The sequence below is a fragment of the Hesperophylax consimilis genome, chromosome 26 (genome assembly GCF_061612785.1).
Source record: "Hesperophylax consimilis isolate HC1 chromosome 26, BYU_Hcon_1.0, whole genome shotgun sequence".
Lineage (NCBI taxonomy): Eukaryota > Metazoa > Arthropoda > Insecta > Trichoptera > Limnephilidae > Hesperophylax > Hesperophylax consimilis.
Window position 1 is genome coordinate 18218768 of NC_142861.1, and position 23475 is coordinate 18242242.

The 23475-nt window shown below is 35.3% G+C and overlaps 2 non-coding genes across 2 annotated transcripts; both read left to right on the forward strand.

The window, feature by feature from the left end:
• Nucleotides 1–11321: 11321 nt before the first annotated feature.
• TRNAR-UCG (transfer RNA arginine (anticodon UCG)) lies at nucleotides 11322–11394 on the forward strand. The gene has a single exon. It is a non-coding gene; the product is annotated as a tRNA-Arg (tRNA).
• Nucleotides 11395–22340: 10946 nt separating this feature from the next.
• On the forward strand, nucleotides 22341–22413 carry TRNAR-UCG (transfer RNA arginine (anticodon UCG)). Its single transcript has one exon. It is a non-coding gene; the product is annotated as a tRNA-Arg (tRNA).
• The last annotated feature ends 1062 nt before the right edge of the window (nucleotides 22414–23475 follow it).

Consider the following 23475-nt stretch of genomic DNA (forward strand, 5'->3'; position numbering starts at 1 on the left):
AACAAGCTGCAAAACTATATCAATTTCAAACCGATGATTTATGTGCTAAAAATTCTAAATAGATTTCAATGCATCCGCCACTAGATCACGCCAGGAAACTGATTTCTGAATAAATACTATTGAAACAATTATTATTCTATTCTAACAATTACACAAGTCAATTTTTTTTGAATAATGTGGGCTATGTTTAAAAGGGGTAGTCGAGCTAACTAACTTCGTTTCCCGGTCTAATATTGAACACAGAAAATAAAAGAAACAAGCACAGTAAAAGTTTATGGGCTTAATTCGATTGCCAGTCCGCCCCTGCCGACCCCTGCTAGTTGCTAGGTGGGGTCATGCACCATTGGAGTTAATAACACAGTTGGTTGAAAGTTATCACAGTTCAGTTAACCCCTGTGTGACGACAAATACACTGTGGACTTCCTAGTAAGTAGATCACAGCACTTGCCTCGGTTTTGTGGTTTGAACCTTTAAAAATGCTTCTAGTATAATAAAATATATTTTATTCACTTGACAAGGCAATTATGTATCTTAATATTATTCCAGCTTATCGTTTCGTCACTTGCAAATATGTTTATTTTATTTGTGAAAAATGGGTCGCATGCCAAATGTCAAAATTCAGAGTTTCAAAAGGTAAAAAGTAGTGTATTTATTTACAGAAAATTCTCACATCTCATATATTTATTGCGAAGAACGCTTATTTACCAGAAAAAATAATAAAATTCCATGGCTAAAAAAATTAAAAAGCTACCAAGCCCATGTTGAAGGATACGAAAGAATTAATATATATGAATTTTTAAACAGATACATAAATTATAAACAAACTTTTTTTTTTAATGATAAACTAACGTTTATAAGAAAAGGTTTTATGCATTGCATAAAGGATAACAAATAATTATAAGCAATAATTAGTCATCCGAAATACTAATACAAATTGAAAATATCTCCAGAGGAAAAATAAATGCCGCCAACGGGAATTGAACCCGTGCCTTCTGATGTCCGGTCAGGTGCTCTGTAACCACTGAGCTATGTCGGCTTATTTCCAACCCGCCAAATGATTCAATATGTACTAGTACCTCAATCAACAATTACTGCTTATTATATTTTTTGAACAAAAAACCAACTTTATTTTTGTAGGAAAGGCTTTGTTAGTGCAAAATTTCTCACTAGATGGCGTCGAGACATATGATATCTCATTTATTTGTGAAATATTTTTGACTTGTCAAATATTATTATTTTTTTTAATGATATACTAACGTTTATAAGACAAGGTTTTATGCATAGTATAAAGGATAACAAATAATTATAAACAATAATTAGTCATCCGAAATACTAATACAAATTCATCAGAAGGCACGGGTTCAATTCCCGTTAGCGGCATTTACTTTTACTCGCGAGATATTTTCAATTTGTGTTATTTATAAACAAACTATAAGATTATACACAAACAAAGATTATACATATTATAAATAAACTTTCACTTTTCAAAACATCGAATACATTAAATTTCACAGTTCAACTCCCTTCACACACGACTTTAATTTTATTAAATATAAACCAATTATTTCATTTGCTGACATGTAGAACCAACATTAGGAAAAATCCCCAATTCCCCGTATATGTGCGCAAATACACAAAATTTCACAAAATAGACACTTTTAGCGATAACCTTCAGAAATATCGAATAGAATCAAAGGCGTATGATTTTAAATCAATACGCGAGTAAGGAATTTTTCAAGGGAATATCCTATTCTTATCCTACATTCCTCTTCTATCCCCCTTACCTAAAATGATGTTTAAGACACAATAAAATTCCATATTTAAGCAACTTTAGCAGAAGAAACTTTTTTGGCTTTTTGGCTAATAACCCATTCTAAACTATAATAACGTAACCTTTTGCCTTTTTTTAATTTTTCTTTATTTATAAAACATACCTAAATATCTAAATATATTTCGAGTTTGGCCAAAATAATACCTACCTACTATTTGCAAAGAGTGCATAGAGTAAATGGTTAAAATTCAAGCTACTCAAAATTTCCCAAATGCAGTCAAATTCCTTTTATAGTCACTGAGGTAAATCAGAAGGTTTTACTTAAAAATATTTCGTATAATCTGTGTCCAGCGATTCCGAATAATTACCCCGACTTCCATGCAATCTCTTAACACTCTTGGCACTAATAAGAGCAATGTTTGAAATTTTCAGCTACATCAGTCTACTACTTTTTGAGTTTTGCGAGCGCAAACATTTTTTAAAGACGATTCAATACAAAACCATCATTTTGCAAAAAAACAAGTAAGTTATTACGGGCGATTGGCATTTTACCTCTGTCATTCCAAGTGTTAATTACTGTTTAATTTGTTAATTTGGTGTTGTTCTGGTTGAACTCCTGGAGATGATACCAATACTTAGGATCGAAAAAATTCTTCAAATTATAGGTTACGAAGCAGCTTTCATTTATGTTATTATATTAAATTTTGCTTCAAATATGAAACATGATTTTATTTGTGAGCCAGCGGAAGAGCGATATTGATTAAATGAAGTCATAGTAAGACCTTCCACACAATGAAAAACATAGTACAATTAGTACCTACTTCTGACTTCTAGTTGGTATATCTACACACTAACGTAATGAGCCACTTGCATGTTTTTTTTATCGTAAATAAAGAATAATTTATAAGCATTCAATAATACAGGGTTTTCCAATAAGAGGTGTTATTTTGAATTGCCCGCTATTTCGGTAGATGTTACTTTTGAAGCTGTCATTTTTTGACATTTGACAAGTAAAAACTACGCCATTAATAAAAATGGAACGACACATGCTTAAACAACGCATTGAAATTATTAAAATTCGCTTGAGTCAATCAAATGCAAATCATCTTGAGTGATGAGGCTCATTTCCACCTCGGTGGCTTCGTCAACAAGCAAAATTGTCGCATCTGAGGCTCGAAAAACCCAAGAGTTATTGTTGAAAAGCCTCTCTATCCTCAACGTGTGACTGTTTGATGCGGTTTATGGTCCGGCGGAGTCATTGGACCTTACTTTTTTGAAAATGAGGTTGGAGCAACAGTTACGGTGAATGGATTGCGCTATCGAGAGATGATTAATGATTTTTTATGGCCGGAATTGGATGGTATTGAACTGGACAATGTTTAGTTCAATAAAACGGCGCTACGTGCCACACAAGCTACGAAACCATTGATCTTTTACGATTGGATATCAAAATAACACCTCTTATTGGAAAACCCGTTTTTCCCAATTTTCGTTTGTTCAAATCACAGACATAGGAATTAATAGACGAGAAGATAATGGCGAGGGGTAAAATCAACTGTTGAAGAACGAAGGGAGTGAAGCTGACTGTGATTCGTCAATAAATCAATCTGACAGTAAATAGGCATCTCGCATTATAATATCACCATTTACTTCTTAAAAGTAAAATCTGCTTTTGAATGAATAGACATTTTTACATGGGAGCGCAAATTACTCGCCACGTTATGAACAAATTTGCGAAGTCCAAATTCGGCAAAAAAATTCGGTTCCATTTTCAGAGTCGAATATTTCGTTTAAGTATTTAGTTAAGACACTTTCATAAATGTTCATAATTTACTTCCCAGCAACCAACCAGCTTTGTGTTTCGCGTCCAGACGTTTCTCGATGTGATAGTAACAACTGATTCATATTATACGATGTGAATATGCTTAAAATAAAGTAAAATAATGCTTATATATGGAATGTAATACGACAATTGGGTTTATTCTCTTTTTCACATCTATTTTTACAAGTTTTCATAGTACAAGTCAACATTTTGCCGTGTTATTTCGTAAAATGAACCGATGATGCCTCGACCATAGTTCGCACAAGAATGATGACGTCACGTTTTCAAATTTCACTTGAGGCCATACGCGAGCACAGCCGGCTCAATGGAACCGGTGTGGGGAGTGGGGATAATACGCTTTTAATCACTTAGGGCAGGTCTACTAATATCATAATATGTCTATGGTTCAAATCCTTAAATCTGCGAAAGTTCTTCACCGATTGCTTTGAAATTTTGACACAACTTTGCAGTTTTATACGTTTACATACATGTGTTATATAGATGTCACCTGTGACAGGTAAAACATGCACCACCATCTTTTGGTCTATCGTTTCTCTATCTGCACAGATAGAATGAGCCACAGCAACGCATGGCCGGGTACAGCTAGTTATTAAAACATATCACAAATTAAAAATCTTACTTCCATAGTGAGAATAGAAACAAAATACCGCACAGAGTTTTGGCGGCCGGGCGGAAATAAACGACGTGTCACGAGGCTGGCCGAATGAAGCGTTGTTTCATGCAAGAGTGTCGTCTCGTTTTCGTGCATGAGCGTCGTCCAAAAGATGTTTCACATCAAAATAAAAACATTAAAGTTCCAAAAAATCGTGAAAGTTGCTCATAATAATCTGTCTTGTATTTTACTTGGCGTGTCTTCCGCTATACCCTTCGTGTCGCTGCAAAATTAGATTGGATTAAAAGACTCCGCCACCACCACTGCTCACTGTTTACTGCTTGCGTTGTTATTCCTCCTTACTTATGTCAGCAAAATTAAAATTACATCGATGTCAAGTTTATGATCATTGAAATTATCAATACAAAACATGAATGCTTGATATATTTCTTAACTGCTCAGGCTAATTTGTTCGGATTAGGGAACATACAGCTATTACCCGAGTCGATTTGTTCACTTTTCGGAACAGCGAGTATGATGGTCTCATGGAAATTAATTGTATTATCAATACAACAATAAATAAAAATTACTGTCACCTAACTTTTTAGTTGTTTCATACAAAACAATTGATAAAAATTCATAAAGTTTCATAAATATTTCTTGAATTGCGATCGGAAGTTTTGGTTTCATAGTGGTGTCTATTTTAATTATTCTGTGGTTAAATTCTATATTTCAATATAAAGCTTGGTGTCTTCTCTTTCTTAAACCTTTTATTTCATATTACTTACTATGACGGTAAGGGAGATACAACAATTTATATATGTTGTATTGATAATAAAGAGATAGACATATACCATGGCGAAATTTTCTGCAGGCGTTTTTAAGATGTACAATTCCGTAGTTCAGGGTTTTCCAATAAGAGGTGTTATTTTGATATTCAATCGTAAAAGATCAACGGTTTCGTTGCTTATGTGGCACCTAGCGCAGTCTTGTTGAAAGTAAAACGTTGTCCAGATCAATACCATCCAATTCCGGCCATAAAAAATCATTAATCATCTCTCGATAGCGCGATCCATTCACCGTAACTGTTGCTCCAGCCTCATTTTCGAAAAAGTAAGGTCAAATGACTCCGCCGGACCATAAACCGCACCAAACAGTCACACGTTGAGGAAAGAGAGGCTTTTAACAATAACTCTTGGGTTTTTCGAGCGACAATTTTGGTTGTTGACGAAGCCACTTAGGTGGAAATGGGCCTCATCACTCAAGATGATTTGCATTTGATTCACTCAAGTGAATTTTAATAATTTCAATGCGTTGTTGAAGCGTGTATCGTTCCATTTTTATTAATGGCGTAGTTTCTACTTGTCAAATGTCAAAAAATGACAGCTTCAAAAGTAACATCTACCGAAATAGCGGGCTATTTAAAATAAAACCTCTTATTGGAAAACCCTGTGGGTACAATAATTTTATGTATATCTTATAAGGTTTAGCCAGCGTTAGCAATGTAAGTGCCCGAAAATATTTTTTTACGACTTGATTACAAAAAATCGAATTTTCTCTACTTTCTTTAAATATAATATGTCTGTTTTATATATACAAACCTTCCGGGAGAAATTTTCTAAATGATAGTGAACACCTTATCAAAATCCGTAGCGTAGTTTATATTTATGACTGAATAAACGCATTATTCTAAATGGAAATGAAATACCTAATCTTTTTATGAACCCGGTGAAAGACAAACATTTTCAATCGAAACGTTACATCCGTCCAGTGGTGAAACTATACCATCAGGGGCCCGCGGCAAATTCATTGGATGCCCCCCAGTAAAACGTAGTCTGTCTTGTCCCATTGACTTTCTTAAATATATTTTTATTAATTTTAGTTTCGAAAATGACCTTTCGGCACTAGCTGTAGTCACAGAAATTGTAAGAAATAACATTAATGCAGTACATACTTCAGGAAAGCTGCACGACTTAAAATGATTCTTTATTATTAATAAATCAGCAAGTTCTCTAATACACAAAGCCTTTTCTATTTAGTCTCTGAAGGTGGACCGAAAACTGAGAATTTCCCTGGCAAATGATTCAGATATGTCTTTTTTATATATATCAACAAATTCTAGAGCTTTTTTTAAGAGATCAGTGTCATTTAAAAGTGGCAGGTTGCAAAACACTGAAATTGGAAACAATTTCATTCATTGGAAGGAAACGCGATTTCAGTTGATTAATAATGATGTCCAATACTCGATAAAATATGTTCTTTATGGCCTTTAGTTGTGTCGAACTTGAGTTGGTTTTAAGTACTTATATAAAATTTACAATTTTTACAAAATTTTGTTAAAAATGTTGCCCCCGCGGGGCCCGTGGCATTTTGCCAGCCCTGCCACCCCATAGTTTCGTCACTGCATCCGTCCTCTCTGCCTATCCGTGCGGGAAACGGCGTAATGGTTATTTAGTTAATTAATAAATAAATAAGAAGAGTTTTTTTGGTTCATGCACACATTTTCCGCTGTAAAGTTAGGTTAATGGAAATTAATTTGTAATGATATTATGGTCCTTCGTGTTATTATCATTTAATTAGGCAGTTAAGTTATTAATAATACTGACGCATGTAAATAAAATAAGCAGATGTTTAATATAATATGAATAATTTTATCATTGAAGTATCTTGTGTATAGAAAAACAGGTCAATTATTAAGTGTCTAGTCAAGTACCTATAGTATAGATACAGATTTCACTAGGTATGCCTTTCCTACTAGAATCCTGCTGATGGTTGCTGATGGTTTTATCTCTTCACATTCGATAAATGCTGGCTTTCCACAGTGATCGGTTCTGTCTCTGACTTTGTTTTTGTTGCATATAAATGAACTTTTGTCATGTGCACCAATTCATTGTTACGCACATTACAGTACAGACCGAGATTGTTTTTTGTTTAACAGGCCCCCAAAGGATACACAAACTCCAACAGCTCGAAGGCCTTTGAAGGAGAGAATGACTGGTTACCTCGAGAGGGTTCTTCTTGGGGTAAGAATAACCTAGTCGAATTCCACGTTCCAAAGACCCAATCATGTTTGATTACGTCTAAAAGGGATCGAAATGACAATCTAGTTCAGAAACTCCAAATAATTCATTATGTAGGTACTAGTATTTCAATCAACAATTACTGCTTATCATATTTTCACCTGTAAAAAACTAACTTTATTTTTGTAGGAAAGGCTTTGTTAGTGCTAAATTTCCCACTAGATGGCGCCGAGACATATTATATCTACATTTGTTAGTGAAATATTCTGACTTGTCAAATATTATTTTTTTTATTGATAAAGTAATGTTTATAAGGCAAAGTTTTTTTTATGCATAGCACAAACGATAAGAAATTATTATAAGCAATAATTAGTCGCTTGTTGATTGAAGTACTAGTACATATTGAATTATTTGGCGTGTTGGAAATAAGCAGAAGTAGCTCAGTGGTCTCAGACCGGACATCAGAAGGAGCAGGTTCAATTCCCGTCGGCGGCATTTACTTTTACTCGGGAGATATTTTCAATTTGTATGGATATTTCAAGCGACTTATTATTGCTTAAAATAATTTGTTATCCTATGTGCTATGCATAAAAAACCTTGTCTTGTAAACATTACTTTCATTAAAAAAATAATACCTTCCATTGATAGGCTTGGTGTAACTCTAAATGACCAGCTCAGATACGGGGGCCCATCGAAAAGGCAATTTAACCTCTCAGAAGCTGGGTGTATAGGGCCCGCAGATACTAGTCAACTGCTGACCCTGTACAAATTGCGCCCCATCCGTGAATTTGGCAGCCACCTCTTGTCTGGAGCCCCAAAATACTTTAACAAAAACCGTGACTGTGCTGAAACGGGCTGTCCGTTGGATAGATTAAAAGATTAACAAACGATTACTTTATTAAATTTTAATACTTTAAACTATCGCCGACCTGAGAAAAATCACGGAATATTATAAAATGTTAGTAAATTTAGTTAGTTGGTAAATAACGCTTTCTTGAAAATGGAAAAGCACAGAAAAATCACAAAATCTGACTTGTTAAAAATAACCCAAAGAAATTTAGACAAAAGAAATACAAATTTCAAATAATATGGAAATAAAACAATTTTCTGAAAAAAAATATAATACGTAGGTACTTTATCGCTTCGCGTCTGAATTCTTTACAATTCAGTTCTAATTTTAAAAATGATAATTAAAATATTTTATTGGTAAATTATTGCGTTCAAGGATTGTATTTTAAGGCTTGACTTATTTTTTGATATTTCATTTCTAATTTTGAAAAAAACACTTAAATTCAAAACAAAGCCGAGTTCATTGAACCGGAGTTACAATAACACTCACGCAGACGCACAACCGAAATGAATATGTTTGATGATTGATTCTTCAAAAATAAGGTGTATTATTATTGAGTATTGACGGCTATCTCTTATTTTGTCTATCAATGGTATAACCTTCTGAGTGGTAATTATCAGTGTTGAGATAAAAGGAGTAAAATCACAACACAAAGTCGATGATGATGATGAATTCCGGCGAGCCATGAGCCACGCACGTTTAGGATGATATTAATGGTTAATGGTAGTTTACTGCGAAGTAATTTTTTGTATGACAAATATCTACACTCAAACACAATACAGTGCTATTTTCTGTGAGTCTTGCTCGTATATAGTCTATACCTATTTTTTTTTTTTTAATTTTGGTACTTTTACATCTCAGGAGCCTTTACATCTCAGACGCCTTTACATCTCAGACGCCCTTATGTCTCAGGCGCCTTTACTTGTCAGGCGCCTTTACATCTCAGGCGCCTTTACGTCTCAGGCGCCTTTATGTTTCAGGCGCCTTTATGTCTAAGGCGCTTTTATGATCCATTTGCGTCTCAGGCACCTTTGCGTTTCAGGCGCCTTATCGCCTTTGATTCATTTACCTTCACATTTAGCTACCTTTATACCTCATATCTTAGGTCCTTTTACGTGGTTTGTTCTGTCCACTGGGCCGCTCCCTATCACCGAATAAATAATTAGTGACTGGTAGTATATATCGGCCTTCTATCAATGTTCTAGTGTTTAACGCACTGAACGTTGCTTGGGAAAGGTTCAGTGCGTTGTGCCGGCCTAATAACGGAACCAGTGACACAATATGACACCAGACCTCACCCTCAGGGACGGAGCAACCTTGATTAAGCCTTCAGAATACATTAAGGCCCGCTCTACTCGAAATTATATAATTTGGAAACCCCAAATAATCATAATGTTTTGTAATGTTCGCAATACGCGGAACCTTCATAAACACGATGTTCATTTGCCGAGTCGAAGTGACATTGAACACGACTTACGAGTGTTTGAATGGAAAATGTCATAAACAAACCGAAACTTCGGCAAAGTTCGACGGGAAGCATAAAACACATTCGGTACAAATTCGAAAGTGAAAACAACGTAGAACGTACACTTTCACCCGACTGGAATACAAAGATATTTGTAGAGACAACCCAAATGGAGGAATACCGTAACTTCTCAATCTACATTCTACAATATACGGAAAGCAAATACGAGTAGATAGGGAAATGAACTACTGTAGGTTATTAGAACTGTAAATAGGGCTATACCTAATGTGTTGGTTTCAAGAGGGATGTCGCATTTCTTATGGCTTATGCTTTTGAACGGTTTATTGTTTAATTTAATTACAACTTGATTTAGACGCAATATCTTCATGAGCAGATGAGAATAAACTTTCCTTTAATGTGAAAAAATGTATCACTATGACGTATACGTATTCCAAAAACCCGATCAAATTTGATTATAAACTAAATGATGAAATATTGTCACCAGTAAAATTCATAAGGGACCTCGGGGTTACATTTGATCCCAAACTTACTTTTTCAGATCATATAGTGGGATTGGTATCATCTTGTTATAAACTTCTTGGATTTGTGATAAGAATTATCAAACAATTCTCCAAGCCAGAAGCAATGACATCGATGTTCAACTCCTTTATACGATCTAAATTAGAATACGCTTTTGCTGTCTGGGCCCCATACCAGCAAAAATACATAGAATTATTAGAACAAATTCAAAAAAAAATTCGAAGATATCTTTATATGAGAACGCATGGTGAATACCCACGATTTATGCACACATAGATTTGCTCTCCGAAACGCAATACGAAAGTCTCCAATCAAGGAGAAATGGGACCCTTCAAGTAACAGCTTTTAAAATCATGAACTATTACATTGACAGGCCATACCTCTTGGAATGCTATAAATTGTTTGTACCGAACAACTACCGTCAGGTCAGCTTCGACGCCACGACTTGCTCTGTATTCCACACGGAAGAACTGACGTAATGGCCCAGCATAGCATGACAAGAGGTATGGTGCTGCTAAATGATACCTCTTGGTCTCTTGACATATTCAACATTGGTCTTGAAGATTTCAAAAGTCATTTTAGGCAAGAACTCTAAAATATCGGTTATCGCTTTGTATATTTTTGTTATTTTCACGTGTATTGTAATAGGATTGCATCAATCTGTAATGCACAAAAAAAATTGTCAATACCAGACGTTCTGGCTAAAATAGGATTCATTAAAAATTGATAGGTCCCAGGCATATTCTATATCACAGGCTTCTGATACTTCCCAGGTTCAGAACTAACTTTTTTTGTATTAGGCAATTCACCCTACAAAGTACCAATGTTGATGCCACAGGGAAGACATTTACTTAAAGATTTATAAACTGCGTTGCCGGAAATGTGCATATTTTCCTCGTGTCCTTCAACAACTTTAGGCAAGAAGTATACATTAATTTTAAATTATATATACCTACCTACATAAAATATTTTTTCGTACATTATTTATGATAATTATTTTTATATCCATTTTGTTAAAACACTAAACGGAACACTGGTTTTTTGTTATGTTGCAAAAATTTAAAAATGTCCCCAAAACAAAGCTTTTAGGAACCCCGTAAAGTCTGGATCGAACGACGCGACGTTTTAATATTAAAAAACATAGATAATAGAAAAAATGTAGATATGGCATGGAAGTATCTTATAAATATAGTACCAAACGGTACATTATACATTGAATAATTTCTTGAGTTTTTCAGGGGACCGTGTGGCCTAATGGATAAGGCGTCGGACTTCGAATCCGAAGATTGTAGGTTCGAGTCCTATCTCGGTCGAAAATATATTTTTGTAACTTTTGCCATACTATTTACACAGCTGTGCGACTTCTCAGAAAATATTCCTATTATGAAAACGTATGTTTAATATTGCTTAGAATTATAGATAATAGTAAGTGTACCGAATCATCGACTATCAGAGCGGCTGAGATGAAAGTTATGCGTTTTGTGTGTAGGTGAAACAAAGCGGGGTGCTGTTTCTTACCGAGTCTTCACATTGTTGGCGAAACGCGATGTGTGCGCAATTTCATACATTCCTTTGTAATAATCATGGCCCATCTCCTTGTTTCTATTATGTAAAGAAAACGGGTCAACCCATGAACATTTAACAATTTAATAACACACAAGCCTCAAGGACCTTATTTCTAACTATCTGGCTTATACTCGCCGTTGCTTGGGGTTATCCTTAGAAAATAGAAAAATACCATCTCGGACTTTTCTGTAGGACTTCTTAAGATATACAATTCTTAAGAAGTCTATATCTAAGGTTTAGTTAGCGTTAGCGAAAATATTTTTTTACCACTTAATAACAAAACCTGCATATTTTCTATGAATAATAAGAATGTAATATTTATATATAAACCTTCCGGAAGAAATTTTGTAAATGATAGTGAAAACCCTATCAAAATCCGTTGCTAGTTACAAAGAACTAAGCGAACAAACAGACAGACAAAGATAGCGACTTTGTTTAATAATACATGTATTTAGAGATACAATGATTGATTAACGAACTCCTGCCTATTTTCTAAAACTAGTGAATTTTCATTCAAAGCCTACCGTGAATATCAAAACATATAGGCAATCGAGTGTACCAAAAATATTAATTTATTCTTGAAGACATAAATGTCGTACTTCGTAACACATCAATATATTCTGTATCCATCGATGTTTAAAAAATACGTCGCATCCCTAGCCAATTTATTGTAACTTTCTACACAGATACACCAATTTGTGGCAGAGTGCGTGCACCCAATCACTCTTACCACAGTTATATCTCTCCGCAAACCCCAGATTTATTTTATTTATTATTTTTATTTATTGATACATTACTCTACAGTACTTTACATTTCAATTCAGCAACGTTGGCCTCACTGGGTTGTTCACCCGTGCTGAGGCCCCCATTTTAAAATATACGAATTTATACATTTAAACAAAAAACAACATTAAAATAAAGATAAATTTACATCAAAAATAAAGATTAGAAATCAAAATCCAATTCTCACACCAAAATAAAAACATTAGAAGAGAATGGAAATCGGCATTTACAATGATCTATGTGCTTGTGCGTGCCGCTTGCCTTATACATTTTTTGTGTTGCGTGTATATGTTTTATTCTCTTATGTTATAGAATTTTGGAAATATTGTCTTTTTTGTTCTTTAATCCATTTTTTTATTTTGTGTTTGAATTTATTTTTATTTTCCTCAATTTTTGTTTCAAGTGGAAGACTGTTGAATGCTTTAATTGCGTGGTATTTATGGTGTCTTTGTCCAAAGGTAGTGTTTACCGTCGGAGTTTTTATGTTTTTTTTGTACGCTTTTCTGACCGGTCTATTAGTGATATTTTGTGTTTGTTGGGGATTGTTTTTTTGGTCGAAAATGTAGTTTAGTAGAGTTTTAACATATAATTTGAATTTGATTAACTTATTCGTGCCATGTTTATGGGCAGAAAAGTAGCAGATAGAATTTTCTTTGGAGGCTACCAGAAGACCGTGTAGCCTAATGGATAAGGCTGATAAATTATGTAAATTTCAAACACCAAATTCATACATCGATAACGGAGGCATTATCTACTGCTGACAGATACTTAAAACTTCTACAACAAACTTATTTGTTACACACCTATATCTTTCTCATTTCTTCTCATTCTTTCACACTTCTTTATATTTCTTCCTATAATTTATTTTCTACTTTTATTACTTCAATTTATTTATTTATATCATTTCTTTATGTTCATTTTTATTTCTTTAATGGCATGTTTAAACATTTTCTGTCGTTATTTTGTCCTGCAAAATATCTGAGTTCATATAAGAACTTCATTTTCTGCATTACCATTAAAAGAAGTAAAGATGTATGTTTCGTGACTAGGATTCAAATTTTACTGGTTTGAATCTGCGCAGTGTTGCTTTGAGTTGAATCTAGCCGCCCCGCCCTCGCCGACCCCGTAGCGACAACGTCATCTAATGACAGTTAACAAAACACCGTACCGATAAAAGAACCGATGTGTGAATTCGAATGTTATCCGGAGTTATAATTAATGCAATTTTATACGAGTGCCTGTGAATACCTCCACCATACGCTGCCAACATCCCAACCAACTCTTCCGTAAGTCACATTTGCGAATACCTATCTTTTTGGTTCAGCGAACAGAGCGTTAATTTACATAGGCACATACCTGCCTAGATTATGACCCTTATAATCTAACCCGTGTGTCGATAATCTACGCGAATATCGCACAATGTATTTGTATAGTTTGAGGTCAGCGAAAGAACGTTGTGTCCTTTGGCCTGCTTCTGACAAATGTTCTTGGTGGCATATTTTCCTTCAAAGCATCTTCAGAGACGCACTTGAGTGCACTCTACCCACGGTGACATGATATGAAGGTTAGCTCCTCACCGTGTGCCAAGTGCTTTGAGGGAAAACTACCATAAAAAGCATTCATCGTGACGTCATAACGCACTTGCCACCCACCTAGTAAAGGAGTATTTTTTCTTTTAAAGAAAAACAAGTATTTAGGTTACAAATAACCTAACAATATTTTGTAAATCACCTTCTATCACCACTTTTGCTTGTGTCGTGGGAAAGGACTTAGCCAGCAGAGGAATTGAACTCACGACGCCTGGGATGACCCAGACGCTATGCCAACTCGGCCAATGACCGTTTTTTTTTAATATTACCAGAACTTTTTATGTGAATACCGCACAAGAGTACTAACTGCTCTCTGCTAACCGGAGCTAGTTAGATTATGACATCACTAATTCGGGTATATTGTGAGACATGCATGTGCATCTGTTTACCAAACACGGTATCTGTATACCAACCACGGCTAAAGTAATTTCAAGCAACGTTTCAAATTACGTTTTGTAAATTATGGTCTTTCACCAAGGCGGAAAAAAGAGTATCTACCAGTATGGATATTATATATAATTCGAACCTGCGACCTCCCGATTCGTAGTCGAGGACCTTAGCCTTCTATCACGTATCCAAAGCTTTGTAGACATTCTAAAGGTAAGCATACACTGAGCCCATGCACGCAACGTGCGCAATACTACTCGTACATTCCCCGGTCGATGTGTTCACTTGTTTTATGGAGGCAATGCAAATTTGAATTGTAGTATTGCGATAATCAATGGATTTTACGTTATAAATAATTTTGTAACGTGTCACTAAATCTATTAGTTGTTCATTTTTACATTTAAATAGCAAAACGAGCAATACATTCAATAAACATAACCTTAAACATCGAATCATTTCGTTGGAAGGCCTTTTACCACCGCCATCTTTCTTTCCCAACTATAAATATTGATAGTTTGTTAAAAATCTCTTAAAATTATTCGTATTCCTGTTAAAAACGGGACTGCAGGACATTAACGAATGAATTGACAGATATCTTATTTTCGCATTACATCATTATATAATAACGGGATAACAGTAGATGCATTAACACGTGTTCCGATATATATATAACTAGTTTGTTAGGAAATATAGATAGTTTATTAGGAAATGAGTAGCTATCACCTTTTTAACAGGTTTTTAATAAATCAGCAACACTCATTTTTCTCCATGTGGACAGCGCAGATCGTCATAGCGTTTGAAGCGTAGGATTGCGTTGCGTGTGTCCATATAATTTGTATGGATTGTAAGTTGTCCAGATGTTTTAATGTGTTGCCTACGAAAGGATAAAGGTTGCCTACGTTGCGTACATAGGCCCAGTGTGTCCTTATCATGAAACTATGCTTACCCTTTAGCGCAGAAACTGTAGAGAGTAGACCTACTTTCGTACTACTTATTATGTTCCCTTAAAATGAAAAGGAGAGCTCTCTTACTCTTACTTAATTCGATTTTTTATGGCAGTAATTGTGCACAGATAAGCGATGAGTCGTTCATGAGCGAGCCGCACAATTGAGCTAGCTTTTTTGATGAGCCGTATTTGTATGACTCCCGGTAAACCGTGCCACGGCTCAATTGAACGTTTTCCCTTTTTATTAGGAGATGTATTTTAGAAAAGAGCGCTATTAAAATTATCCAAGTATTAATTATTATCACATACGTTTGACAGTCGGACATCTGCACTTGGACGTAAATAACTACTCCTACTAAGTATCTAGCATCTTATTTATCTAATTATTGAAGACAATATTAGCGATTTCTAAACGAAAATCTGAAACAGAAAAATCAAAAAAGGATACGGTCACATCTAGGACTCGAACCCAGGACCCTTGTCTTTCCGGGACACCGCTCGACCACTGAGCTAATGGGACCCTATCCCCCTCGGTCACTTTTAACTGTATCATACTTCGAATAAGAACTACCAACATTGTCTTAATTTTTTCACCGCACATTTTTATTGGCAACTATCTTTATGTATGATCGCAAGATTCAACCCGAACTAAATGCAATCTAGACAGCGTCTCTTTAGATAAACCTATCTTATTTTTAATGTGCGACATCTATTGACTTTTCTGCAAGTCTAGAATGAATATTTATTTTTCGGAATAACTTTATTGAGTAAAACCTCAAATTGTAATATTTAATTATTGAAGACAATATTAGCGATTTCTAAACGAAAATCTGAAACAGAAAAGGATACGGTCACATCTAGGACTCGAACCCAGGACCCTTGTCTTTCCGGGACACCGCTCTACCACTGAGCTAATGGGACCCTTAGCTTCTGATTCTGATTTTTCTGTTTCAGATTTTCGTTTAGAAATCGCTAATATTGTCTTCAATAATTAAATATTACAATTTGAGGTTTTACTCAATAAAGTTATTCCGAAAAATAAATCTTATTTATCTCATGACACGAGGCGGCACCGGTATCATGAGTCGTACGATCATACATACACTGGGAGCTACGAATTGGGAGCCGCATCAAGGAGTCGTATCGTGAAAGCACAGTATTCTCACTGCTCGTACGCTCTTAGCTCCCGGCTCCCATTCAATTGAGCCGTCGCTCAATTGAGTCGACTCTTTGAGCCGTACGGAAATATTGAGCTGGTACAGTGGCTCCCTCTCTTAATAAAATGACCCATGACCTATCGCTAGTACAGATACATACTTGAATATTCGCTAAGTGTAGATGTACACACAACTTATCGCCTTTCTTTGGATGGTAGCCCCGCCCCGCCGCGTGCCCGCGCCTAAGCCGCGCTATAATGGGTATTATGAACGTTGAAAAGCTACGGAACGATGCTTTTTAATTCGATTAAGATTTTCAAATTACAGCTGTAGAGTAGGAGACTGCTTTCCTCTTTTTCTGATGCTTCAGGTTTTTTGCGACTTTTTGAGACCGAGCAAAAGCTGTAAGATTAAAAAAGTCAATTAATTTTATAGTCGTTTTTAAGATCCACATGCCCCGTCTAGAAATTGTTAGTCGATGTTAAGACCCAGTATAAATAAAGTTTTTTTTTAATATTCTGGCAATATGAAAAATGTTTCAACTTCGAGCAGTTTGGAAAATATTTTTGTTTCAAAAAATGTATTTTAGATTACCTACCTTGCCTGGAAAAGGATTAGGTTATGAAAAATGAATCATAGAAAATTCTAGTAAATGTTTAGGTTTCAAATGTGTATTTTAGAATACAGTAAAAAACTGTGTTATGACCTAATTTTCCGCTGCTTTTTGAAATTTTCTATATAAATATGATTTTTTTTTTAGAGTAGCTCGAAAAAAAACTAGAGTAGCTCGCTTACTAATCTGCTTAAGTCGTGCAAATTTCAAGAAGCCAGATCCTTTACCGTTCGACAATTTTCACTGCGACAAACAATCAAAATGGTAGATTCTCACAGTTTCGACCTGAAAAAAGACCACCATTCACTATAGTGCATCGCTTGAAATGGCTTTAGCCGTATTTGGTGACAAGATTTTACTATTTCCCTTCAACCTCCCAAGACACTCCGAGATGACAGAGTCTCACTGGCTTTGGACAGTTGGGAGCAACTGGGACTCTTGTATGGCGATTGTGTGAGCAATTCGCATTAAAAAATGAACAATCAAACGAACATATTTTCATCTTCATAGTCGAGATTTATGAAGCATTTAAAAAATAAATCCTCTCCGCAAAACGGCACCCTTTTAAATCCGAGCCGGGTACAAAGGGACGGGCTTGACCTTGAGCGGGCGGGGGGTGGGGAGGTAGAGGGGATATCGACCCGCGTTCCCCCCACCCCGCACCACCCCCCGGCACAATTTCCCCAACATTCTCCCCGATGCTCATCCCCATTTCGGTTGGTTTGTTTACACGTCGCCAGGCTCGGCACAGTGTACATGCATCGAAGTATGGAATAACGGTATTGTGATTACCGCATTAGAGTCGTCTTAACTACCCGGGCAACGGACAACGGAGATGGGCCATAAACTTTATATTAGTATGAAACCTCGCGCACAACGCGTGTCGCCAACATCGTTCGCCCATACTACTGAAAATCGCATCTACGCACAGCGACGCCCCGCCTTTTGATTGTATCTATACCGTAACTTTCATTGCGTAGCCGCGTTGATAGTCCGTGCAGTTTCGTCGTAGTACTTTGCGAAAGTTGCCAAAACAAGTACCAAATACATTCTAAATGTAGTTTTTTTAATATATTTTTTTATTAATTTTAATTGTATTCTTTTTTTTAGTTTGTATTAATAATTATAATTCAGCTCAACAGTCAATTTCGGGATAAGTTGTGAGGTTCAAAGAAGTGGAAGATTTATGATTTTAGGTATCTAATCCCTTATTAACTACAACGTAACTTTGAGACGTACACGACATACAGTGCTATTTCACTGTATGTCGTGCAATTATAAAACAAATGCAGCGTATAATTCGCCAATTAGCTGAGCTCTTCATACTCTAAATAATATTTGTCTTAACTCTAACATTGACAATTTTCGGATTCACTACCCAAATTCAAACGTGCCATCATGTCAATAATTTAAACTGTTCGATGCGCATACATACAGGAACACACACGCACACAAACACTCACGCATAAATTACACACGTCAAACACACACACCTATATACTACACACGTCACCTGGTAATTAAGGAATAAACATACCACTTAGCAGACATTACAGGGAAACATATCATAGGTACACAACATGAAGTATCTTATTCCTGTATATTGTTTCATCTCTGTAAATCATGTACTGTTTGTTTCTATAATTTAAAATAAAATAATAAAAAATCTGACGTCTTTATTTCTCTGCCGCGAGAACGAGATTCGAGATGCCTGGTCTACAAAATTTGTAGTTTGAGCTGACAGCTCAAATGATAGAATCGTGACCCAATCAATTATAGGTGGCTCGTGATCAGGTCAAAAAGGTCGGGTCGATCACGATCGACCCAGGCCGAGTCAGTTATAACAGAATTACATAAGGTCGATATAATGATGCCATTTAATTGCCTCCCCTCGTATACAGGGGGCTGAAATAATCATCCCCACCAGGATAATGAGATAGTTGGAAAAATACGTGGGATGACGAATGCCTTTTACTAGAACTCGCTGGCTCGCGATCAGGCACGTGCTAAAGGTATTTAATAATAAGTAGATGGTTCATTTGAATTAGACAACCAAACATGTGGAAAAATGTACAATTCCAGTTGGAATAAAAGGCACCTTCGCTTTGTTTCACCTATACATCAAACGCATAACTTTCATTGGTTCCGCCACTTTGATAGTCCGTGCAGTTTGGTCGTAGCTCAGCGACAAACGGCAAGCTTTCTTGCCATATATCTCTTTATTTCTATTATATATGATACCAAAACAATTCTTTCAATCCAAGTCAAAGCAATCAATATTACATAAGTACGTGAAAAGTTTCTAGAAACTTCGTTAATTTGCGAAGCTTGTAGAGTAGAGGCAACCTGGCCGGGAAAGTGAACAGGAAAATGATGAAAATCCATACAAAACAAAGACAGGAACACGCGATTCGTGATTTACACTACACACGGTGTCTGGAAACTCGTAGTATAAGCAGGAAACTGGCAAATTTACTTTATTTTTCGATCTGAACAATCTTACTTTATTAAAAAAAAAATCCGTTGTTTTCGGCAACGAAAAGTTTAAAAAGGTTTCGGAGCTGAGTCTATGATTCCACGAATTTTAAAATACACAACTGTTATTAACCCCCAAGCGATCGATTTTTATTAAAAAGATTCCAACTTCGGGCTCAATTTACTATTATAGAATTGGTATAAATCGGTTGAGATGTGGAATGTGGACCATAGATATATTACTCACATAGACTGTGATGCCATAACGTGTCAGAATCAGAGTCAGCTGTACCAACCAAATGGTGTGTTTTAATGTGATGGTGTTTTATTCGTTTTTAAATGACGACTTATAAATTCTACGTATAGTAATATATAATAAAACTTATTTTAATGTAATATAATAAAAATTTTATGAATGTATATATTTTTCAAGCAATAATATTTTTCACTGGAATTCCATATAAATGTTTTTTGTTTTGTTTTAAGGCGATGCCATACGTAGTAATGCAAAATCATGTGTTTTTGATTCGAAAATTTGGTCGCCTAGAAATGTTTCAGATGCTTTAATTAAATACTGCGAGTAGAATACATCTTGGCCTTTGAAATAATCGAGTAATTTTTAGATAGGTCTTTTTATAAGCCCAAAAAAAATAATGTAAAGGCCTATGAAAACTGCTTTAAAGTTCAAAATCTCCTACTTACGAAACCATTTTCGGTTATCATTTTACTGCATAGTGTGGAAAATTAAGTTATTTATAAAATGATCGGAAAAAAATTTAATATTTATGCCTGAACATCCACAAAATAAAATAAAAGGCACTTTTTGGCCATGTTTTTTTCTTGCATAAATCAAAACAGGCGGATGGTGTTAAGCGGGAATTAAAACCTTATCGCCGTCTACGTAAGGGTTGTTATTGATAGCGGCTCAATTTAAAATATTACACGACGTAGTGCCTCGCCTTAAACACAAATTATAGTTTCCACAAAATCGACTCCAAATAATATGATTTATACTCACCAGTTTTCGAACACCGTGTATTTTGATCAATAATATATCATAAAGAAATTTGGGAAAATACTTGGAAATATTTGAATGTGTTCCATTGATAATTTATCCTAAACAAAAGCAAGGGCTTTGGTTTTGACAGGTGGTTTATTGGAAGGGAAACACAGTTACGAAGGGCAAACTTTACTTTACATTACTAGGGAAAGGTTTGATGTTGAAATACATGTGCGTATACTGACGACAAAATAAGTTAATACCATAATTTGTATTTAACAAAAAACATTAATAATGTATTAATATAGATCAATAAACGCTACATCGGAATATATAAGTTTTATTATTTATTATTTATAAATCGTCATTTAAAAACGAATAAGACAACTATCATATTAAAACGCACCATTTGGTTGGTTCGACTGAATCTACTGATTCTGGCACGTTCTGGCTTCACAACCAGTCTACGCGAGTAATATATCTATGGTCTATAGTCCACATTTGAACCGATTTCACACCGTTTCTTTCGTAGTAATGCAGGTTTTTAAATGGATGTATTTTTGCACTTTCGTTTAATACAATAACATTAGTGACGATATGCTAACATTTTACTTATATAGTATTCTTCAATGTAAAAGGCGGGTAATCTTAAGAATAAAAAAAAACATTTTGACTCCTATACAAATACAGCGCCGGTAAAAAAAGTGGGGTTTTTGAGACTGGTAACTAATGTTAGGAGACCCGAAAAATTGATAATTATTTTAACTATAAGAGTAAAAAATATACTAAAATTTATTTTTATATTTATTGGGGTAACAAACAGTTGCGTGTAGTTAGTTTTTGAGTGTGGGATGTGGAATAGTTTGTTGACCGCGTGTTTCGAATTGGACAGTAGAAATGAACATTTTGCAGAAGGAGGTCGTTGTCAACAGCTTTGTGGATAATTTTGAATAAAAATTATTGGTCGGATATATCTCTTTTATCTTCTAATGTTGATAGTTTGTGTAATGCTAATGCATCTTTTAAATGTTGGAGTGGTCAGAATGATTTAAATTATTAGGACGGGTTGTTTCACAGAATGTGAACAATTCATCAAATTTCACCGTTGATTAAAAAGTTCTGTGGAAGTTCTTTTCAAGTTATGTTACTATTTCTGTTTTGTGAAACAACTGGCCAATAATGATAAATTAACAAAACTTAAATAAAACCTTCACAGAACTTGGAAATCAACTTTGGGTCCTAAGTGAAAAAGTAAAAGTTTAATGTCTAAACTCTTGCATTATTCAGAACTTAATTCATAATAATTTTACAGTGGTGTTAGTTTTAGCACATTACATACTTCTAAATGTATGGTTTTCAGTGTTAAAATAAAGGGGATTATAAATCAATACGTGCTAAAATATTTGTGTGGAAATGACGCAGTATTATCAGTTTTTTGCATTATTAATCCGGTTATTCTGAGGAGCGCGATCTATTTCCAACAGCAGCTGCTAAAAGACAATATCAAGACTTACACTTTGTAGAAGAAATAAAAATATTTTAAAATAGTGCAGCGAACGTGCACCGGATAATATGTGTACCTACTTAGATCCAGTCGTTCTGAACCCCCTTCACATTTGATGTTTTGCAATTTAAGTAAAAAAATTCTTTTATAAGCATTTTTGCCTCAGAAAACCAAAATGTTAGGATCGAATGCATCGACCTCTTATTGTTTATTAATCTCGAATCAAAAGGCTTCCATAAGACCGTGTGGCCTAATGGATAAGGCGTCGGACTTCGAATCCGAAGATTGCAGGTTCGAGTCCTGTCTCGGTCGAAAATTTACATTTTTTATGTTTTATATCACAAATTGTTTGCACAGCTGTCGTTAAGCGGTAGTTAACGGCCTCGTTAGTGGATTCAAAACCGATGCAAGTAAATTTTATTTAATGTATTTGTATTTCACATTTGTTTCGTGACGCTGAATTGTTTTAACGGTTTTTCCGCTCCAACAAGTAAGGAGGCTAGGATTCAAATTTTACTGGTTTGAATCTGCGCACTGTTGCTTTGAGTTGAATCGACCCGCCCGCGCCGTAGCGAAAACGTCAGCTAATGACAGTTGACGAAAACACCGTACCGAGAAAACAACCGATGTCTCAATTCGATTTTTCGCCGGAGTTATAATTAGTTCAATTTTATACGAGTGCCTGTGAATTCCTCCACCATACGAGCGCTGCCAAAATAACCATATCATCGAACATCACAACCAACTCTTCCGTAAGTCACATTTGCAAAAACCTATATTTTTGGTTCAGAGAGCGTTAATTTACATAGGCAAATACCTGCCCAGATTATAACCATTCTAATCTAACCCATGTGTCGATAGTCTACGCGATTATCGCACAACATTTAAAATAAAATAATTTAGTAGAGTGGTAAATACTCTCAGTATCGCCCTGGTGGAATCATATTCGTCTCCGGTGAAAAGATCTGAACAGTTAGCAAACCTTCAACTCCCCATTTCCATCTTCGCCTCATAATATAACCCAATTATTATGGATGCCATGATCCCAATAGCTCAAGACAGTCGGCAGCAGTTGGAACTGTGTGGTATTCACTTATAAAAGAGAGAAGAATTTTAAAATAAAAACACAAAAAAAATCTTAACGGTTTATCCATGGAATACAAAAATACGCCCAGTTCTCACTGAAACATAACAACGTGTTATTTTAAGACAAATTGGAAATGTATGCATTGTTTTAACGTTAAGGGGTCAATTTCTAAAATATTATGATACAATAAATACTAATATTATGTTTTAACTTTCAACACATTCTAACCTCCTGACCTACTCACTGGGTTTTCTAGTTGCCGCCCATCCGCCCTAGCGTCCCCGCCC